The following is a 17021-nucleotide window of genomic DNA, read 5'->3' as shown; positions in this document are numbered from 1 at the left end:
TCAATGTCTCTCCCCAAGTCCTTCGCTTGCTCCTCATCTAACCGCGGCAGGGTAAGGCCATCGAGGAAAGTTGCTGCCTCTTCCCCCCGGTCGCCCTGGACACTTCTATATAGGCCCTAGTAATATTTTTGGAAGCCTTCCACTATGGCCGACTGGGTGTAGGATATACGGCCCTCCTCATCTGCGATGTGCAAAATGGGGGAGCAACGTTTTGTGGGGTTTGCAAGCCACGCCAGCAGGGTGCCCGACTTATCCCCCTCCACATGAGAGCGCAGTGTATATGCCCGATGGTCGAAAGCTCGAAGCCGCTCTACCTCGACCGCCACCGCTTCTCTAGCCGAGCTAACTGTCTCCTGGAGCTCCGGACGGCCAGGTCGTCCCTTCTCTGCCTCTCGCAATTTTGTGTCTGCTATATCCAGATCCGCTAGCAACACCCTTCTCACGCCCACGTACTTTGTTATACACTGTCCCCTCATCACCACCTTAAAGGCATCCCATTCTGTTGCTCTAGAGGTTGCGGACCCCTCATTGTCGGTAAAATACTGGATCAAGCCCTCCTCCAGGGCTGCCCCAAAAAGCGGATCCTCCATAGTTTCCGGCCGGAGTTTCCAGGTCGGTACTCTGGGCTTTTCAATTACCCAGGCTAAATGAATCAGGAGCGGATTATGATCCGACATTGTCCTTGTTAAGTACTCAGACCAGGTAACGGACGGCAGCACTTCCTGTGAGCATAAAATCGCATCTAGCCTGACGTGGAGATCGTGTAACCCGGAAAAGAACGAATAATCCTGATCGGTTGGATGTTGTGCTCGCCATGCATCAGTCAGCCCCCAGCTCTCCTGCCATTCCTGTCTACCCTTGGTGATTTGATGCACCGGGGAGTCCCTCAGGGGTGGGTGCGATCTATCCAAGTTCACGTCCGCTATGGAGTTAAAGTCCCCTCCTATAAGTATCCGGCCCACTAGGAAACGCGCCAGTGTCCCCGACAGCCTTGCATAAAAAGACAATTGTTCTATATTCGGGGCATACACACTACAAAGGACAATGTCTTTGCCTCTCAGCTTGCCCTCTACCACTACATACCTCCCCTCTGGATCTATCAGCTGTCATGTCAGTTGGAAAGTTGTTCCCGCTCTGATCCATATCAGGGCTCCCCTGGCGTAAGCCGAGTAAGAAGTGTGAAATACCTGCCCCCTCCATCTCCTCTGCAGTGCCACCCCTTCCTGCTTTGTGATGTGTGTTTCCTGAAGAAGCGCAATGTGTATCCCTCTTCTCAATAGATAAGCATGCACCTTATGTCTGCGCTGCATCGTGTGTAGGCCCCGCACGTTCCAGGTTATGCATTTCAATACGTTCGCATTAGCCATTGTCCCGTAGATCAAGGTATTGCCTCCCCTCCATTTTCATTACCCTGCGGATGATGGTCTCCCCCCCAACCCAGACTTGAACTCCCAACTGTCCAGCCCCTAAACATCTCGGGGTCGGCGTCTTAAAAAAAAAACAACAGTCCCCAACTGTGCAGCTCCCTCCCCCCCCCAGAACAGGCCCCAATATCGAGATACCAGACCCCATCCAAACTCCCTCACCTGACCAACCCAGGTTACTAATACACTGCCGTAGCCGTGGGTGCCTTAAGGGCTAACCCAGCGAGGCTTCGCCTACAAGGGAGCCACATGGCCCAACCCCGCACCCCTCCCCCTGTCCCCGATAACAGTGCCTATCTGTTTGCCCAGCGCTCAGCCCCGGTTCAGCATACCTGCTAGTCGGGGGAGTCCACTCCGGTGCCCTTCCCTTTACCCGTCAGATATAAGTCAAATGTTCAGGATCTCTTCCGATGTCTGCGGCGTCACCGATGGGCCTATGGCATCATGGATCCCTGACAGGTCCGACTCCGAACCCGAGGCCGAAGCATGCGTCTCTGTGTCCGTACCCCGTTTAGACTGGGAGTCCTCCCCTCGTGCCATGGTTTCCACCGCTTGCAGCGCCGCCTTGCGCTCAGCCTCGGTTTGCGAGGCGGTCGGTTTTCTTGCGCCATGTCTCCGTTTGCGCAGTCTTTGCGACTTCCGCAGGCTCGCCGGTGCTCGCTCCCGCTCTTTTTCCCGTTCCTCCCGGACCTTGGCCCCGTCCGTTCACGCCTTGTATGTTTCCCACCAGTCCCAAGCGTCCGCTGCCGAGCTGAAGAACAGCGTTTTGTCGTCCACCACTATCCGGAGTCTGGCCGGGAATAGCAAGGAGTATGAAATCTCCTCAGTCCGAAGCTCCTTTTTAATCGTTAGGAAGGAGGCTCGCAGTCTTTGCGTTTCAAATGTCAAATCAGGAAACAGCGTGACTTTATTATTCGCAATTTGAAATGGGCCAGCGTCCCGGGCTCTTTGCAGCAGCAGATCTCTGTCCTTATAATGCAGCAGCTTGGCTACAATCGGTCTCGGTGGCAGGCCAGGTTTAGGCGGTCCGGATGGAACACGGTGCGCTCTCTCCAAGGTGAAGAAGGGCGACAGGCCCTCTGGTGCTACTTCAGTCTTAAGCCAATTATCGGAGAAGGCTACCATGTCAGTCCCTTCTTCTTTTTCCGGAACACCTACTATTCGCACGTTGCTGCGTCGACTCCTATTTTCCGCATCCTCAGCGCATCTTTCCAAGATCTGGATTCGGTCTAGGGCATCCGTGAGTTTGTTCTCCAGGGTTTTTTGAGCGGGAGCCAGGTCCTTCAGGGTGATCTCAGCCTCCTTCACCCTGTCTTTCAGCTTGTCGTGGTCTGCTCGGAGTAGGCCAAGCCCCGACGCCACTTGCGCAATATCATTGTGCAGTGTTTCCCGCGTGGTCGTTATGGCCTCCAGGATGCGATCCTGCAGCCGCTGCAGGTCAGTGGGCTCTCCCGTGTCACCCTACCCTGTCTCCGAGGTCGCCGTACCTTCCTGCTTGCCTTTCGGTTTCCCCATGTTATACAGCGTTTCACCACGAGTCTCTGCCCAGAGTCCGGTCACTCCGCAGGCTTCCTACCGTTTCACAGGCACCCCCAGCAGACGGTTAAGCGTCGCTGCTTGTTCTTTGCAGTCACAGTTGTGATCTCCGCTGCCCAGGGTCTGAGTGATCAGGGGTTCCGCGCTTGCTTCTCTTCTCCCTCGGCTGGCAGCGGTTAGGCACCGCTTTCCGCTCTTCACAGGCCCCCCGGCTCAATCTGATCGGCTTCAGCCAGCTGGCTCGGCATAGATGTCGGCCCCCCCCGCTGTCCCGAGGTTAGCTAATGCCGCTCCGTGTGGCGTATACCGGCTGGAGCCCCAGCCGACGTGCCTGGTCGTCTCTCCTCCAGCGTTTACTCGGCGCTGGGAGTTGCCCAGGTCTCACTGGGTCATCGGCCGTCCTCGCCCGTCCCCCCGCTGCCTCTATGTAGGGCCTGGCGTCCCAGCTCACCGTTTGTCTCTGGGGGGGAGGGTTCTGGGTAGACACTTCCCTCCGGGCACCCGATGCTCCGGTCTGATCTTCGTCCCTGCGGCAATCACTGGCACCCTCGAGCAGCTTCCTCCAGTCTGTCCAGCCGCCTGGGTCTTTCCGCTCGTAGCAGACCGGCCGCTCCGTGAAGCCGCAGGTGGGGCTCTCGCAGGTCCGCTGAGCCCCCGGGGGGCACCGCTTGTCAGTCCACAGTCGGCGGCAATTCCCAGCCGCAGCGCCGGACTCCGATGGTCGGTCGGATCAGCCGGGGCGCAATCATCCTGCTCTCGCCATTTTGGGCGCTCCACCTCCTCGGCTCTGGCGATCTCGAGTCGCGGCGGCTGCACTCGGGAGATCAGCCCCGCCAGCGGCACCTCACACACTCCGCTCACGCCCCTCAAGCTCCCGCGTTCAGACCGCTTCGTCTCCGGGGCTGCGCTGGGCTCCTTGCAGCTTTAGGCAGGATTATCGTGGGGAATGGGCGCGGAGCTCCGGGCTCACGCCGCCATTACCCTCGGCATTCAAGCCACGCCCCTTCCCAATTCTTCTGATGGCCAACTATTCTCCTCCATTATTGGATTATAAGGAGTCAGATCCAATCAATTATCGATCTGCACGGGAAACATAAAACCATGAAAAAAGTCAGTATGCACTTATGGCACAAGACATAATAATAGTCTTGTGCAGATGCCCCAATTGAAAAAGTATTATTACCAAATGACACGATCTGATTTTCTCTGGCCAACAGTCTCTGTAGCGCGTAACTGCGATCGAGTGCTTCAGATTAAAGTATCACAGGTCCAAAAGGCTTCTGCACGAAAGGACAAGAAGACAATAGACCGGCGACTCAGTTAGTCAAGTAAATCCACCATAAAGTCTCGAAAACAGGAGACAGCATAGCTCCTGATATATATCTCCACCCATACCTGAGCTCTATTGGATTTGGCGTCTCGTTTGGGGTTCCGAGCTGAATCGCAACGATTGCGTCCAACGTGGCATTATTTAACCGCCTCCCACGTGATCTGATTGGTTCGTTTCGCTATCACCACACCAATTAGAACCTGTGGTATCGAGGCTATATGTAAATTTTAAACCGACCTCGCGGCTCCGTTTCCATTGGTAGCTCTCATTTTGCATGAATAGAATCTGGAAATCAGCAGAACTTTACTTTTGCAAGGCTCATGTTTTACATGTTTTTTACTGTTCTAAATTATTTTTTTGTTGGGCATTTTATCAATATTGATAATTCAAGAAATGATCATGTAGAAACAAATTTTAAACATTGTTTTCTTTATTTGCCTTCCCCCTAACTATCACAAGCTAGGTTGAGACTTCCTATAAATAGTAAGCAGTTGGTGGTGTCTTAGGGATCCTGGTCCTGAAAAATGCCACAAAGCCCAAATGGGGTTTTTGTTCAACGACTGAAACATATTGACCCAAGAATAAGGGTAAACATTGCCATTTTCCATTTGTCTTTGTAACCTTACAAAAAATCTGAAAACGGATGAGGAGCAGACCCGAGGAGGATGAAGGAAGCCACAAGGATGCTTAAGGTTTTCAAATCCCTTAAGCAAATATGTCTGATTGTGTAATTCAATTCAACCTCCTTCCTGGGCCTGCCATCATCAAATATGAGTGTTCCCTTTCCTTTTCCTTTCCTGAAACATGCAACTGATATTTGCAGGAGTACCTTTCGGTGTAGTGCTGTGGTGGTTATTCAATGTAAACTGTTAGTGAGTAACCACAAAGTTCTGACATTTTTTGTGGGTCACATGATTTTTGCACAGAACCCGGTCTTGCTCCAACACCCATCTCCTATCTCCTTTCCCACCCCTAATATTGGATTACTCGCTTACTCAAGCAAAAATGCCCTCCAAATAGATAGAGTCTTCCCTTGTCAATTAAATAATAAACATATCTCTTCTTAAAGCTTTTGGAATTTTAGCATGTACAATTTCCATCTCACACACAAATAAATTAATCTTGACGACTATTTATACCGAGATAGACTTACTGGTGGGAATGGAAAATTAGAGAAAAGTGTTCCGTCATAAGAAAGGCGTTTTACTCTGTGGAGAAAATCGTAGGCTAACAAAAGGTGCAAAATGCATTGTAAGAAAAAAATGAAACCTGTGCATAGTCTTTCTCCACGTGGCATGGTTCTGCCGTCTCAAGCACTATTTTGGCAGGAAGTGATAGACAAATTAAATGGGGCTATGGGCTGGAACGTACAACTTAATATCAAGCAAGTCAAGTTGGGCATTCTCCCATCCCCAACAAAGAAAACTTTGTAGGAAATTTCTGCTTTTGGGGTTGGTGCTGGCTAAGTGCCGCATTGCTATTAGATGGTTGGCGTCGGATCCTCCGAGTGATAGAGACTGACTTAGAGATATTTTAGAATTGGCAGTGGCTGAGGAATTACACATAGAACATGTGAGGAAAGACGAGAAGTTGGAGGATGACCTGTGGGCGAGGAGGGCTATGCTGACCAAGCTGACAGACCCTCCGGATGCGCGACCGCGCCGAGGGTCTGTGAGGATGTTGAGTGCTGGAAGCATGGTATGATAGTCTGTGAGGAAGAGCGTGCTTACTGTACTTCTAACTGTGTCTCCTGCAGTTCTGGGGGTGAATCACCCTAAGTACAGGAATTGATTATGAATGGGTGGTTTCCTGGGGGACAAGGAATAGTAACGCAACTATTTCTGCAAATGCCAGGTTTACTCACCATGTGTGTGCATGGGTATGAGCAGGGGGGGCTTGAGAGGGAGGGGTGTTGAGGGGCTGTTTTGAATACTGAAATGGGTTTGGCATCAAGAATGCATGTAAGCTATTCTGAATGATTTTGTAAAACTCAATTAAGATTATAGTGTCCAACAAAAAGCCTGTGCATAGTCCTTGTAGATTACAGCGCCTGGCCTCCTTGTGAATGAGATCAGGCAGTCGGCAATGCCTGTAGATGCCCTCATTAGCCTACTCACACCTCCTGGGTTGGATGATTGCTTTAATGACTGCTTTGTATTAAAGACAGAAGTCATTTTCGACATAGCTGCAGTCTCTGACATACTGATGCTATTTTCATAGAAACAACCTGCTTCCATTAATAGCCGAGCAACGTCCTTGTGACTTAAATTGCTACGCGTTCAGGAATGGATGAATAGCTGTCTTCTGGTTCCCACGAGTGATGCGCATAGTCAGTTTGGGCCTTTGTTTGACATAGAGCCTAGTAAATATGAGTTATACATTTCCAAAATGGTTCTAGAAATGAGGCACTCTTTTCCCCTTCCAATCTGCATGTGCTCTTTACCAAGGGTAGTAGTTGCACAGGAACGGCAGGCCTTATTTGGAAATTGCAGATGTGGCACGTAGGAGTCCAGGAACAAGAGCCATGGTTGCCTTCCCCGGTGCTGGCACTGCTAAATCCCTTCTGTGTTTAGAATGTCATACCGGGTTTCCTGATGAAGAATTGAAGTCCCATTTGGTAGTTGTTAGAGCTGTAATAGCTGTTAGCTATGGGTGTTAGTGTACATGCATTAGCATAATTCACGACGACAGGCCTACCCTACAAACCCATAAATGTTAGTCATTAAAAACGATCAGTTTCATTTGTGAATTGTATTCAAATTGTAATTGACATGTCTCACTAATGCACATCCATGAATGCCATGTGTGAAGCTCATGGGGTGGACATGTTATTTCAAAAATGTTGCTCTCCTTCTCGCGGTCTTCCCTTGGGTGAAACTTAGACAGAACACTCTGCCTTTTTATTGAGTTCCAAAGTTTTCCATGAGCAATTAATTCATGCATGTCACTTGGCAACCGCGCTACTTTGTTGTACAAAAATGGACACATCTCACAGACTTTGTATCGTGGGCTGTTAGGATTCAACATGATCCCGGATACAGTCCCGCCACTGGAGACCTCAGTGGAAGGAACAACTTTTTCTGAATCCTGAAAACTACCAACAACCCTTTAAGAATTCAGAGGCATTATTGGAAGTTGCAAGGTTTCTCGGTAAGCTGGGCGTTACAGCGTCTAACATACATGACCTTACAATCCATCTCCAAACAAGGGATTCCCCGACAATAATTAGAAATTGTCACTGACAACACTGACTCGTTTGCACAGAAAAACTATCTATGGCAAAGCAACGTCGCTAGGCTAGGAAGCCAAGAACTGGCTTTGACAGCCAACTAGATGTTCACTTAAAATAACATTTTTCTGGTCACCTCAAAAAAATATAATTTTATTCCATACTAACTCAGAACTTCAACATAAATGGAGTCAAGAGAAGGAGCGATTATAAATAGTGTTCCAACAGTTCCTCGTTAATTGTCATTCATTCGGGGGTCTTCCTGTTCCAAAAAATGCAAACGGTTGATCCTTCCCTTGGCATGAATTGTTTTTAGAATTAATTTTTTTTTTTTTTAAATCTGAAACCAAGGGCATGATGAACAGATAAATCTGCAGATCTGCAAGTTTAAACCTGTCATTGAAATATGAATATTTACAGGGGCGGATTCACAAAGGAGACCTAATGTTCAGCTACCTTTTAAAAAAGCATTTGCAATGCAATAGGTCTCGCGGCATTAAAGTTTGAGTTATTGGCATTGTGTATGACAATGCGTTGCATACATTTTTTTGCAAACTTTGAATTGGTGAGCAGTTTGAGTGTGTGCAAGAGTATGCTGTTGCTCACAGCTGTTATTATTCACACAGCTCTAATGGTGCACCTCACCACAGGGCTGACGCAGTTATTATTCACAAAGCTCTGATGATGCACCTCAGGCACGGGGCTGACGCAGTTATTATTCACACAGCTCTGATGATGCACCTCAGGCACGGGCTCACAGCTGTTATTATTCACACAGCTCTGATGATGCACCTTAGGCACTGGCTCACAGCTGTTATTATTAACACAGCTCTAATGATGCACCTCACGCACGGGGCTGACGCAGTTATTATTCACAAAGCTCTGATGATGCACCTTATGGACGGGTTCACATCTGTTATTATTCACACAGCTCTAATGATGCAACTCACGATCGGGGCTGACGCAGTTATTATTCACAAAGCTCTGATGATGCACCTCAGGCACGGGCTCACAGCTGTTATTATTCACACAGGTCTTATGATCCACCTCACGCACGGGGCTGACGCAGTTATTATTCACACAGCTCTGATGATGCATCTCAGCCACGGGCTCACAGCTGTTATTATTCACACAGCTCTGATGATGCACCTCACGCATGGGCTCACAGCTGTTATTATTCACACAGCTGTGATGATGCACCTCACGCACAGGGCTGACGCAGTGCCAAGGCAGTGCAGCATGTGCGCTTGCTGCGGTGTATGAACTCTTTGCAAATATACCCCTAGTTAAGTATGCTGCGAGGATTATTTGCGAACATCGCCTAAGGCACCATTCATTTGTCAGCTGTTTAAACTTGAGTCTTGGTAAAGTTCTGTGTGCCTGGTGGAAGCATGCACTGACGGCTGGTGGTGTGTGTGCATGGTAAAAGCGTACACTTGTGGCTGGTGGCGTGTGTCTGATGAATGCGTGCATTGACGGCTGGTGGTATGTGTGTGTGCTTGGTGAAATTGTGCGCTGGTGGTGTTTGTGCCCGGTGAAAGCGTGCACTGATGACTGATGGTGTCTGTGGTTGGTGAAAGTGTGCACTGACGATGTGGTTCTGTGTGTGGCTGTATGTGTTGTTGTGTGTGTGTGTGTGGTTGTGTGTGTGGTTATGTGTGTTGTGGTTGTGTGTGTAGTTGAGTGTGTGTGGCTGTGTGTGTTGTGTTTGTGGTGGTGTGTGTTGTTGTGTGTGTTTTTGAGCGTGTGTAGTTGTGTGTGTGTGTGTGTGGGGCGTCCAAAAGTACAGCTACACCAGGAGACCTACAATAGACTCAAAGAGACAGAAGGGGTCAGGGAGAGGGAGATCATACCGTGGTGCAGAAGAGAACACAATGCGACATGGGACACACATGGTAAAAGTGACGAAGAAGAGACAGGGACATCTTGGTATACAGACTGGCAGAGAGTAGACACTCAGAATAGAGACACAACAGGGGTCGGACACAGGGAATACAATCAGAGGACCAGCAGAGGACAGACTATAGCAGAACAGAGACACAAACCTGAAGACATCTTGACAGAAATAGAAATGCCAATTTAAAGCGGTGCCCGTACTACAGTAAGTGGTTCAGTCCCCAATATATACTACATACATGCAGTTAGATCCACTCCCTTTCACAATAGATTAGGCCAAGGCCCTTAAACATTGAAGTGCCAGGCAATGTTCAAGTTTGGGGAACTGAAACCATTCTATTTGTTAAAAATGCAATATTAATAGCAGGAATAAATAGGGAACTAAACTTTTCTGCAAAGGAAGCGCTTGAAATAGCCTTCTTAAAGTGCCAGTAAAATCCTGAGCTCTTACTGCGGTCACGGAGTTTTTGCTGTGAGGAATCGAGCCGGCCATGGTCATTTTCGCCCGATTCCGTTTTTCGTCTGCGAGCGGAGCAGGAGGTGTCTGTGGACCCTGGTAATGAGCGCCGTTGTGTCACAGCAAGGCACCAAGCTCCGAGGGGCCACAAGCTGTTCTGAGTTTGCATCTGAGCTCCTATCTGGACAGAGAGGACGGCGGAACGAGACGAGACACGCGTGCGCATGTGTGTGTGCACGCGTGTGTGTGCTTGCGTATGTGCGCATGTGTGTATGTGTCCGGGGGTGTGTGTCTATGTATGTGCGTGCGTGCATGGGCGCTTGGGGGAATTGTCAGGAGAAGAGGTGCGGCGTAGACAGAGTGTGAGGCGAGGTGGGGGAGGGTGGGTCTGGGGTGGGTGCAGTATAGTGGGCAAAGGAGAGAGCGGGTGAGGGCGAGGCACTGGGCGGCATGCGAAGGGGGGCGAGAGTGCCGGGATAGTGGGCAATTGAAGAACATCGAGCGAGGTGAAGAGTGGGGTGGCATAGCGAGCGCTGAGCAGGGCTGCTGCGGAAGGGACATGAAAATGGTTGATCACTGCATGCAATATGACTGTCGACGGCAGAAAGGGGCTTCAAAAGATGGGAGGGGGGGCGCTGGGATCCTTGGATTGCTTGCCCAGGACGGTGGGGGGCATACATGGCGCTATTGGGGGTTGGGTCCAGGGGGGGAGATAGACGGGCAGCTGCAGGGGGTTAAGCGCTGTCGGGTGATCGCGGAGCTGCACAATGGTGCATCAACACTGGCTTCGGCGGGGGGGGTTGAATTACGCTATTGGTGGCTTTATCTTTCAAAATTACCTTTGTTATGCAGGGGGAGGGGGTGCGGAGGCCGAGTGGCGGAGAGTGATGCGCAGGAAGAGGGGGGATCGGCTTTGGGACATTAGTATGGGTCCTGCTAGCTGATGGGGCAAAGGAACAGGCGAAGAACGGGAAGCGCGCAGAGTGGGTAATGCTGGTAAAATTTTAAAAGAATGGGGGGCCTAGCAAAGACTGAACAGGGCTGTGGCGGAAGGGAGAAGAAGTGTGTTAGTCATTTCCCACAAGATTAGCGGAGTAGCAACGGCATAAGGGGCCCGTTTGCTGGAGAGTTTTTGAGAGGTGGGCATCTGGTGGGGGGGGCCTCTCGTATTGGTTGGGCTCTGTTTTCGAAGGAAGGACTCGGGTGGAGACAAAAGGTGGATGTGTGTGTGTGTATGCGCATGCGTGTGTGTGTGTGTGTCTGCGTGTATGCGCATGCGTGTTTGGAGCTTCCCAGGAGACAGCAGCTGAGCGCGTTCGTGAGCGCGTGGCCCGCTCAGATCGCCTCCTTGAAGAGGCAATGCGCGCGGCCAGGTGCTGTCTCCTGGGAAGCAGACCCAGTGACAAAAGATCTCCTGGCGGACACAGCGCTAACGCGCTGTTACGCCACGAGACCTAAAAATGTGTAAAGAGACAGTCCTTTCTATTTGTACTAACTATACAAAAAATCCCTTAACATTCCGATGCTAGATGTTTTGGGGCCAATTCCCAGTGGCATGTAAGAGTAAGAGGAGGGGTGCCCAGGGGCGCTTCTTTACATACTCAAGACTGCCTTTGAGATTTGGCCACAAAGGGAACAATTCACAAAACACATCAGAAATCTATGCATCGCTAGTGCTTGCTTCGGTCTGCAAAGACTTTAACTTTGTTATTGTAGATGAACAAAATCCTTGGCCCGTGAATGAAAATCTACACAAATTGTGAATGTGCGCACTTCTATTGCCCTTTAACCGCTACAGATTAATGTCCGTAGAGCAATGTAGCATTTCATACTTTTTTTTCTCCACAGGTAAAATAATTTTTCATTGCAGGAATCCTTCGAATGTTCCACATGAAATAAGCTTGTGTCTGGGTGTTTTCTCATATCCGGTTTTCTTTCTTCTAGACTCCCACTGTATGTGCCCAATTCACAAAGTCATTTGCAAAAATAGTGTTCCTAACATACATGACTTTACAGTAACCACAAATCATTCTGAAAGGTATGCTCAGAGGTGCCTGACATATGAACGTGCATAATAGTCTTCTACGTACACCGAATATTATGTACATAAAAATGTACTACGAAGGTGTAAATGTGGCCGTGGGCCTGCATACAGACCCAGAAGTCTGTAATATCCCTTCAACCTTGGGCGGGGTAAGGAAAGAATCAAGCACAATGAAGGTAAGGTAAATCCACTGATACACCTACATAAGTTTAAGTCAGGCTCACATATGTACACCCAATACTAATGAAGTGAGACCTAGGTTCAAAGTTTCATCCACCCATCCTTCAAGTTATCACACACCACATGATGGTCATTCACAGGAACTGTAATTAATGTAGGAAAAAACAATGGAGGCTGAAAATTACACCACCAGGACATAGGAATAAGGGAGAAATAAAAGGTACAGCAGTTTACAAACACCCATGGTCAGCACAATGATATACACAAGGCAGAACCTACCACTCTAACAAGCTTCAATCACAAATAAACTCACTTAGATGGCCGCTTCAGGCAAAAATAAAAAATATAGGAATGCATATTATGATACTACAAAAGATATACACACAGCAGAAAATGCAAATTTTGTAATTCTTTGGGCCATATGTATCATCAAACTATTTTGCATTTCCTAAATAGCGAATTTTAAGGAATCGCTATTTAGGAAATGCAAAATGGTATGTATGAACAAAATCGCTTTTTATTTGCGATTCCTTAAGCTTCCTTATTTGTGAATTCGCATTTTGCGAATTTGCAATTAAGGAATAATTTCCAATGCATTCCTATGGGCCAGGAGGCCCATAGGAATGAATGAAACAGAATTCTCAAATTGCGAATTCGCAATTTGCTAATCGCAATTTGAGAATTATTGCAAGGGTGCAGGGGTGTCTCAAAGACACCCTGCTGCACCCCTGAAAAGAACATGTGTGTGCATATGGCGCACATACATGCCCTATGGGCACGTGTGTGCATCATATGCCACCTTTAAAAATGCTAATTTGTGCATTTCTGGAAGAAGTCGCAAGTTACCATCAACTGAAAGTTGGTGGTAATTTGCGAATTCTTAAACAAAATTCGCAAGCTAAAATTGCTACATACATAGCATTTAAGGAATCGCAAATTTGCGATTCCCTAAATGCTATGGAAAAATAAGGAATCGCACAAGTTTGCAATTCCTTATTTTGGGAATGTTTCATACATTCCAAAACGTGCAAAACGGCCGTTTGCGAGTCGCAAAGGCCGAAATTCCGTGAATTTCGGCCTTTGCGATTCAAAAACGGCTTGATACATATGGCCCTTAATCATACTGCGTTCGGCAGAGAATTATTGAAAACACCAGCACCTCATCCCTTTCGAGCTGCTTGCTGTCAACCCACTAACTATTCACAAACAGCACCACAAGCGAGCCAGCCATAACCACAAGACCTTTTGGGGAATGTTGGCAACAGTGTTTGTGTCATTCTAAGGCAGAGATGGCAAGAGTGGCTCATTTCTCCAAGCTGGCTCCCAGGCTATCTCTACCCATGTCAAGGTATTTACTGCACTGCCACTGGATCATTCCAGTGGACTAGTAGGGTCACAGCTGGCATCTTGCAAGCAAACCAATCCTGGTGCTTACATCAGTTACTGATATGCATCACGAATCAAGTGCCACAGTACACCACTCGTCACTGCAACGGGTGGCACTACCGTTCAATATCAGGGTGAATTTCTCCCATGTGCTAAGAGTTATCGACTGCACACGTGTCACTTAAATGACCTCTATAGACGCAAAATTAGTGTGGCAATTGACACTACTGGTACTCTATCAATGTGCTAGAAGTGTGTGATGCCCGGGGTTGCTTTATACCTGTGTATATGTCCTTTCCTGGTGTAAAACACAACAGTTATATCTCCTTCATTTACAAGTCAATTGATTTGAATTGATATTAATTGAACCTGTGTCTGCTTGTTGTGTACAGCAAATACACACGGCCTGCATCTTCCTTCAGGGCCTGACATCACAATGATAGACACATGTCACAACACGCTTCCCTACATAACCCCTGATTTAAGTTATGAATGCATGCATGAGTGTGTTAGAGCTCAAATTTGTCTCTATCATTAGTAGGGCTGCTTCATAATCATGGGTAGTCCACACCTACATATTTAATTGTGTTAACATTAGGCCCTTAGAACGTGAACAGTAATAGCGATATTTCAATGTAAACGTGAAGAAATGAATGTTGCAATTGTATGTGTGGAGTTGAAAACACTAACGTGTAGAATTCATACATGCTGCTGACGATTATTCACGTATTTGATGTGCTTATGTAACGTGTTAATTTAGAAATGCACAGTAAATAGCGTTCACTTTATGTGTAATTTCATGAGATCTTTTCCCATTCCTTATGTTGACCGATTTCTGTAGGCCTGAATTGTATTTTCCCCTGGAATCTATTGCATTAGACTTACTTGTGAATTTCATGTGCATGTTGCCTTTGTTCTTTCTCACGATTCTTTTGCAGGTGAAGAAATTAATCCTTGTTAGCTAGAATAATGTCTTCGCTTTAGGAGTTAGGCTTAGGGAGGAGAGGATACATTGAACAGCGATACTGATAATAAAGAACTGTTGTACTTTCTCATCGAAGTGGGCCTGGGAATCACGGTCATCTAGCCAAGGCCTGGGAGCATCGTTGCTGTGTAGAAAGTTACTTACAAGTTACAAGGAGATGGCTTGACTGGATGGTGTGATGCATAAATGCACCTTGGGATACTACCTCCAAGAAGTACTATTATAATTACATTTATAAGGCACAACAGCCACCCAAAAAGGGTTTCTCGGCGCCAACCAGGACACAGAACAGCTGCCAGCTTCAAGATTACTGATTGAAAAGCCAGGTTTTTAAGGATTTGCAGAATTCGACATACGCTGTTTCATACCGAATGGCTATAGGGAGGGAATTCCGTAAGGAAGGGCCAAGATAGGCAAACGATTGTCCGCCCATCCGGGATAGTCTGACTCGAGGCACAGAGAATTTCCCCTGAGTGGACGAGCGGAGACGCCGAGTGGGCTCATGGGGATGAACTAGGAATTGCAAATATTGGGGGGGCCATGCCTGATTTTATTCTAAACATATAGCTCAGGGCCTTGAACTTGATCCAGTTCTCCACCCTGAGCCAATGGAGGTCCCGCAAGTATCTGAGTTAGGGACTGTGTCCAGGGGCTACATCTGCCTTGCCTTGAGATAGAGAGCATCTGGTATAGCACCTAGATGCTCTACAGGTCTGTGGAGTTTTTGAGTTATTTCCTAGGCACACGCACACTTTCGCAAACACTCCGACTGTCCCTTTGGGGGAGAAACCATGCAGCAAAGTGCTGTCTCCCTCCTCTCAGGGTCAGTGGCAACACTGGACTGTACTGGACACGGAGAGTGATTTAAGTTGAACATGGGAGACATTTTACCTTAAACCTGTCTCCAGCTGGAGACAGGTTTGTATTCTGGGTATACACCTGCATGCGATATCAACACAAATATAGAGGAAAGTGCTATTTTGTGTACTTTTTGCACACATCACATGGATTTGATGAATTAATGGTTTGTGCTCGTTTATTAGATCTGGGCACGGTTAAGGGACAGTAACCCAGGTAGGTCGTAGCATGATGGGACTGAACAAAGAACGCTATTCGGGCACATTGCAGGAAGCTACTTTAAGAATTAAATGGGTATTTACAAACATTCACATTTAGGAATCAGTGGAATTTAGAAATAATTGATGTGAGAAATTCATTTTCTCCTCATTAAGCATTGGAGTCAAAGTTTTAGGCAGTGGAAGCTAAGATTTTGCCATTAACTGCTGGACAAAAAAACACAGAGTCTCCCAAAATCTGCAGCACCTATGTCTGACAGCATATTGAACTCATATCTGGTCACATGCTGAAGAGATGTGCGGGTCTGCATTTCAAATTTATAAAATCATCACCTTTGTGCTCAGCACAATGTCATCCATTAGTATGCAGAGGAAACAACACAATTTAAAAGTTTAAACACACCCCCCACCCGTTCCCGCTCTCAGCACCGAACACAAGTTTATCTTTGCCTCAGGCTCCACTCCGGTCGTGTGTGATATGAGCAAGTTATCAATTACCTCACCTCCCCTCCCCTCCCTCAGGCCCAGTCCCACCCCTGCATCTCCAGCAGCGCAAGAATTGGCTGGGTCAGGAGCTGCCAACGCTCATTTGGAGCCTTGGGGGATGTGGCAACAATTCCCCCAGGCTCCTACGTTTCAGAGCTCGGCGAGGGTTCAAGTGCGCATGCCGGGCTGGTTAGAGCAAGGCACCCATCCAAACAACATGAGCAGCTCACCCCAAGGAGGCCCAGCACCTGCCAAGCAACAAGCAGGCTGGCCCCCTCATCAGGGCCAGACTGGCCGTAGTGGGCACCCGGCGTTTTCCCGGTGGGCCAGATGGGTAGGGGCTGGTATTTGACCCACGGGGTGGGGGGGCGGTTTTGTTACTGGGGGACAGTTTTTCAGCAGTGCTGCAATATCGCCCCATATGCGGTAGTGGTGCTCGATACTAGAACCACCTCCAACGTGACCGGAGCTTCTCAGTAGCACCCCCCCACACCCCCCCCCCCCTTGAGACAATGAACCTGAATTGCAAGGGCTGGTTTCTGTTCCCAGTCCAGGCGTGCCCCTCATGTAACTTCTTTGCCCAGGGCCACACACTGCAGCAAGAAACTGCCACAGCATTGGCAGAAAGAAAACTGTGCTCAAACCATGGGCCTCATTTATGAAAAGTGACGCATCGCTGCGTGAAAACAGCGATGCGTCACTTTTCACTGCGCCCTCCTTGCGACACCAATGATGCGTCATATTTAATGTATGACGCATCATGTTGCAAGGACTTACAGATACGTCAGTATTTCTGACGTATCTGTAAGCGCAAAAGTGACACATTGCTGGAGTGTGTCACAAAAGTGACGCCACTCCAGCAATGCGTCCTTTCACATGGGGAAAGCCCCATGTGAAAGGGCTTGCGTCAGTCTTACGCCTGCTGTGAGGCAGGCGCAAGATTTTGACGCAACAGCATCCTAAAAGTGACGCAGTGAAATCTCATAAATTTC

The sequence above is a fragment of the Lissotriton vulgaris genome, chromosome 4_1 (genome assembly GCF_964263255.1).
Source record: "Lissotriton vulgaris chromosome 4_1, aLisVul1.2, whole genome shotgun sequence".
NCBI lineage: Eukaryota > Metazoa > Chordata > Amphibia > Caudata > Salamandridae > Lissotriton > Lissotriton vulgaris.
The sequence above is the reverse complement of the archived record's forward strand: the minus strand, read 5'-3'. Positions refer to the sequence as shown.